The following is a 6,737-nucleotide window of genomic DNA, read 5'->3' as shown; positions in this document are numbered from 1 at the left end:
GGAAACAAACAGCGGAAGTCCCAAAGGTGCTTTTTCAAAAGGCAACTAACTGGACTTTGTTTTTCCTTGAAGATGTTTTGCTTCTCAACCAAGAAGCTTCTTCGGTTCAGAACTGAAGAAACTTCTTAGATGAGAAGCAAAACATCTTCAAGATTAAACAAAGTCCGGTTGCCTTTTGAGAAAAGCACTTTTGGGACAACCATGACCTGAAACTGAGAATCTCCATATAGGCAAACAACTTAAATCCATCTATTTCTTCTCACCTTGCTAGGCAAGCTAACTTCAGTGCCAAACGTCCTTAAAGAAAACTTGGTGAGCTGAAGAACTTCTTCTGAAGACAGCACAACCCAGGGAGATGCAAAAAGAGATTAGGGTTATGACCGGGTCCTAAGTCATACAGGGCTACATATGTCATAACAACCTCTTTGCATTTTACCTAGAAACAGACCAGTAGCCAAGAGAGTTATCTGAACAATCAAACTCCCCTGTTTCATATAACCAGGCTGTGTCCTGATGTGGATTCAAGTGGCATTGTAGAGCAGCTGAAACTCCAAACATGAAGTGTGTTCCAATATCACAAAAGGGATATCATAAAGATGATTAAGGGACTGGAGGCTAAGACATACGATGAACGGTTGCAGGAACTGGGCATGGCTAGTCTAGTGAAGAGAAGGACCAGGGGAGACACGATAGCAGTCTTCCAATACTTGAGGGGCTGCCACAGAGAGGAGGGGGTCAACCTATTTTCCAAAGCACTTGAAGGCCAGACAAGGAATCATGGATGGAAACTGATCAAGGAGAGATTCAACCTAGAAATAAGGAGAACTTTTCTGACAGCGAGAACAATCAACCAGTGGAACAGAAGTTGCCTTCAGAAGTTGTGGGAGCTTCATCACTGGAAGCTTTCAAGAAGAGACTGGACAGCCATCTGTCTGAAGTGGTGTAGGGTTTCCTGCTTGGGCAGGGGGTTGGACTAGATGACTACAAGGTCCCTTCCAACTCTGTTGATCTGTTAAGTGTCACCATGGCTGTCTCTGATGTCTGATATCAATATACCGTATTTTCCGGCGTATAAGACGACTGGGCGTATAAGACGACCCCCTACTTTTCCTGTTAAAATATAGGGTTTGGGCTATACTCGCCGTATAAGACTACCCCTCTTCCAACGCACACCAAATAAAAATTAAAAAACATCAGATTTGATTTCAATATGGTAATTTTAATTCAAATGCTTATGACATGCAGGTACTTAGCAGGAAAACTGTCACTTATAAACATAAGGCTGTTTGTCATCAAACATGTCAACATAAAACAGTGCAATTGGATTAAACTTTTCCTAATTCACTCTAAAGCTGAAAGGAAGGATAAGACAATAAACCCATGGGAGCTGTTTCTAAGCTGTCAACCAAACTGGAACTGATGATGATAGGAGGAAGATAACAAAGAATAGAGAGCCAGTGCTGGGCAAGTCCCTGGCGAGTCAGCAATGCCCATCATAACTGCAAGCTATAATTTTACAGGTTTTGCTGGCGTGACAGTTTCCCTTTAAAAGCCTTCAAAATCCTCCTGTTCGTCATCTGATATCATAAGTACATCAAGGACATCTTGTGATACATTTGTAAGGCAGTTATCATATGGATCTAATTCCGTATCAGATGGTGTGGTCTCAGCTTCAGCTTCCTCTTCATCTTGCCACAAGTAGTCGTCCTCCATACCATCTAATGAATTTTATATGCCACACTTCTTGAAAGACTTGATTACTGTTTCTGCATCAATATCATTCCAGGCTTGTATGACAAACTTGCACAAAACATCCAACTGTGGAGCATGCATGTTTCCTCCTTTTGTGAATGACTTTTCACCGCTAACCATCCACTCATTCCACTGTTCTCGAATGCGATTTTAGGCACACATCCAGTGGCTGTACCAACGATGTCAATCCTGCAGGAATAACTGCCGCATCTGTGTTTATTCTTGCAAGCCTTTGCTTGGTGCTGGGAGTTAAATGAGCCCTGAACATATCCCACACCAGTAGACTACGTTTTTGAATAAGTCCACCTGGTCGCCTGCTCCATACATTATCAAGCCATAGCTTTACCCCTTCTTCATCCATCCAGCCTTTTTCATTCACATGTACAAAACAACCAACAGGGAACTTTAGTTTCGGCATTGTTTTTCTTTTAAAAATAATCATTGGTCTCAGTTTGGAGCCATCAGCTGTGCATGCTAGTACCACTGTAAAACTGGACTTCTCATGTCCTGTTGTTTTAATTAAAATTGTTTTTTCACCTTTTGGATGGACAGTTTTATTTCCAATCATATCAAAATTCATTGGAGTTTCATCCATATTTCCGATACTACTTAACGCATAGCCATGTTTCTTGCGCTGTTTATTACATATCGATGGAAACTATTTACTTTGGCATCAAGATCTGCAGGTAATTTTTGTGCAATTTTTGTCTTTTGCCTCAGAACCAAATTATGCCTTTCCAAGAATCTAGTACACCAGGATACAGTGGCCTTAAATCTGTTGCTGTGATCTGGGTTAGATTTGGCCCACTGAAGTACAAACAAACGTATTTCGTGTCACTACATAACCGTTTTGGCGATGCTCATTCACCATGTCTGCTACATGTTTTTCGAGTTCTGGCCAATGTGGGGTGCCTCTTCTTAATGCACACTTACCCCTTGACATACTCTTTAATGCTTTTACATTTGCTTTCCACCAGCAAGAAGAAAGAAATATGAAGCCAGTTTTAAACTTAAAGTTGTAAACTTTGCCATGTAACATAATAACTGTGCTGCTGCAAGACAATATGGAGTAACAGAAAAGATGGTTCGGGACTGGACTAGACTAGCCATGCCCAGTTCCTGCAACCGTTCATCGTATGTCTTAGCCTCCAGTCCCTTAATCATCTTTATGATATCCCCTTTGTGATATTGGAACACACTTCATGTTTGGAGTTTCAGCTGCTCTACAATGCCACTTGAATCCACATCAGGACACAGCCTGGTTATATGAAACGGGAGTTTGATTGTTCAGACAACTCTCTTGGCTACTGGTCTGTTTCTAGGTAAAATGCAAAGAGGTTGTTATGACATATGTAGCCCTGTATGACTTAGGACCCGGTCATAACCCTAACCTCTCTTTGCATCTCCCTGGGTTGTGCTGTCTTCAGAAGAAGTTCTTCAGCTCACCAAGTTTTCTTTAAGGACGTTTGGCACTGAAGTTGGCTTGCCTAGCAAGGTGAGAAGAAATAGATGGATTTAAGTTGTTTGCCTATATGGAGATTCTCAGTCTTTCAGGTCATGGTTGTCCCAAAAGTGCTTTTCTCAAAAGGCAACCGGACTTTGTTTAATCTTGAAGACATTTTGCTTCTCATCTAAGAAGTTTCTTCAGTTCTGAACCGAAGAAGCTTCTTGGATGAGAAGCAAAACATCTTCAAGGAAAAAAAGTCCAGTTAGTTGCCTTTTGAAAAAGCACCTTTGGGACTTCCGCTGTTTGTTTCCATGATCTTTTGGTAATGTTAAAAAAAGAGAAAGAAGAAAGCATTTTAAGGATATTTTAAATACAAGGTGTATTTCCTTGTAGCCTTTCAAAGATATAATGATAGGATAGGCAGCAATAAAATAAACCTCACCTTTAATTATTAAAGAAAAGAGACTCTATCATTCTTTTTAAAAAGGACAATTCTGCCCTCTAGTGCCTGTTTAGGTTCATTAAATTCAATAATTGTTTGAATGGTGCTGGCCGGGCTGGGTCTGGTGCGGCGGGCGGAGATGAAGGAGCAGCCTCGGCGGCGGCAACAGCAACAATTACAACCGGAAAAGCCGTGGGGAAAGGAGGACGAGGAAGATCTGGCAAGGCGGTGCGAGCGCTTCATGGCTCCTCTGGTGAGCAGACTGCGAGAGCTGCACGACTGGGGCGGAAACATGCGAAGTCGCATGGAGCTTCTCATAATGGAGACGCAGAGCCAGGTGTGCAAGGCGCTGGCCCAGGTCGACCGCAGCGCCGCTTTCACCGTGGACTGCTGGGAAAGGAAGGAAGGTGACCCGAATTCCGGGGTAGAGTGGGGACGCGTTCCTTTCTCGTAGGCCGCGCACTGCCTGGCACCTCTTATACGTTGGAACTAATTCGGAGTACAGCTTCCCCTCAATGTTGCCGGCGCTCCCAAAGTGTCATCGGTCAGCGCCAGCATCTCAGATTCGGGTACCCGGCGTATAAGACGACCCCCGACTTTTGAGATGATTTTCCTGGGTTAAAAAGTCGTCTTATACGCTGGAAAATACGGTATTCAGAGACATACTCGATGCATATACACTAGTTCGGTGTGCCCTGCCCATCCAGATACTCTCTCTGCAGGTTGTGAGAACCAGCTTCTTAATATAGCTTGTAGAGTCATTGGTGTTCTCTGAATTTGGTTGCTTATAGATAATCCTCAATTTATGACCAGTCGCTTAGTGACCAAGGTTACAACGGACCCAGAAAAGGGGACTTATGATCCGGCTTCAAAGTTCTGACATCTGCCTCCCCCCCCCAATGGTCACATGGTCGATGTCAGCACTTCAAGCTGCATTTACTCTAGTGCTGACATAAGAAGGAGAAGCAGAGGTGTCTGGAAAGGGACGTTTGACTTTTCACCTACTTATTTTCCCTGGAGATAATATCCCCTAGGAGATGGGATGGGAGGGGGGAAATTCCTTTGAGCTGGAGCAGTAGATTAGGGGAAGAGTGGCTTGGAAGATGGCCAATGAGTGCAGGGGAGTGGGGAACGGAAAGGGAGGGTTTTGGGTCTGGAAGTCAGTGTTGGCTGCGATGGAGTCGGAGTTAGAATGTCGTGTTTAATAAATGGGAGTTTTTCTTCAAAGACTTTGTTTGAAATGCAATTTATTTGAGACGACCTCGAAACTTGACAGTCACATTTCAGCAACCACATGCTCGGCAACCAGTCCATATTCATAACCATTCGCACCAAACCTGCAGTCACAGGACCGCAATTAACAATGATGTTTACTTCTGGCTTTTGGCAAAAACTGCCCCATGGCGAACAACGAGTTCGCTTTACAAGTGCCCTGTTCGCTTTACAACTGCCATTTTGCTTAACAACTGCCACAAAAGTTGTAAACATCAGGTCCGGTCATATGGTGATCTGCTTTATGGCTGTCACAATTTACAACTGGGGGCCTCAATTACAGTTGTTGCTCGAGGATTAACTGTATTTGCAAATGTTTCATTACCTGATTAGGTAACATGGGTAGCAAGTGTGAAATTTGCTCCCTGCTTGCTTGGCCTTCTAGTGTGGGTGGGGGAATGTTTTCTCCTTGAATAGTTCCTTGATAAGGGAACTGTTTTCTGTTTGCTTGTTTGTCTGGGGTTAATCCCTGATTATCTGGATGTTGACTGCTACAGAGGATGTGTTCTGATCTTTTCATTTCCTTCTTAGCTTTTTTATAATCTTTTGAAAGGTGTGTAAACATAGTTTATCTCTATGTATCTAATATTCCCTATGCACTAATCTGCATGTATCTAATAATATTCTAATGTGATTTCTTTGGGCGTAATAGCCTGTGTGAACTCTGAATATTTCGCTAATCTGTGTTGTGCGAACCTGCATAATTCTTTGCACAATTCTGCATAATCCTCATACAATGCAACATCCTTTTCCTTTTCAACTATTCCATGACTGATACCCAAGATCTTTCTAAAACTTAAACAGATGATGACGATGATGATATTTTTCCTTACATATAAAACTTCCCTTGAGGATCTTCTTTGAGGAAAAAGATGATCACCTACCTGTTGTTCCGGTCCAGTAAAGTCAGAAAAAACAGGCTCACTGTCCTTTCACTTCTCTTCCTCTTTAATCTATTTCAATTCAGAACAGAACTGGAAGGGACCTTGGAGGTCTTCTAATCCAATCCCTTGTTCAAGCAGGAGATCTTATACCATTCCAGACGAGTGCCTATCCCATCTCTTTTTAAAAGCCTCCAATGATGGAGCCCCTGCAATTTCTGAAGGCAAAGCTGTTCCTCTGGTTAATTGTTCTCACTGTCAGGAAGTTTCTCCTTAGTTCCAGGCTGCTTCTCTCCTTGATTAGTTTCCATCCATTGTTTCTTGTCTTGCCCTCAGGTGCTTTGGAAAATAAGTTGACTCCCTCCTCTATGTGGAAGCCCCTCAAATACTTCAGAAATTGTGGGCGCTTCATCACCGGAGGTTTTTAAGATGAGACTGGACAGCCATTTGTCTTGAAATGGTATAGGGTCTCCTGCCAGAGCAAAGGGCTGGACTAGAAGACCTCCAAGATCCCTTCCAGCTCCTGTTCTGTTCTGTTCTATTCTATTCTGTTCTTTCGATATTCTATTCTATTTATTCTATTCTATTCTATCCTATCGATATTCTATGCTATTCTGTTCTTTTGATATTCTATTCTATTCTATTCTGTTCTTTCGATATTCTATTCTGTTCTATTCTATTCTGTTCTTTTGATATTCTATTCTGTTCTATTCTATTCTGTTCTTTTGATATTCTATGCTATTCTGTTCTGTTCTTTCAATATTCTATTCTGTTCTGTTCTTTTGATATTCTATTCTATTTATTCTATTCTATTCTATCGATATTCTATGCTATTCTTTTGATATTCTATTCTATTCTATTCTGTTCTTTCAATATTCTATTCTGTTCTGTTCTGTTCTATTCTGTTCTGTTCTTTTGATATTCTATTCTATTCTATTCTGTT

Source organism: Pantherophis guttatus, chromosome 2 (assembly GCF_059756535.1).
Source record: "Pantherophis guttatus breed Tessera chromosome 2, ASM5975653v1, whole genome shotgun sequence".
Lineage (NCBI taxonomy): Eukaryota > Metazoa > Chordata > Lepidosauria > Squamata > Colubridae > Pantherophis > Pantherophis guttatus.
The sequence above is the reverse complement of the archived record's forward strand: the minus strand, read 5'-3'. Positions refer to the sequence as shown.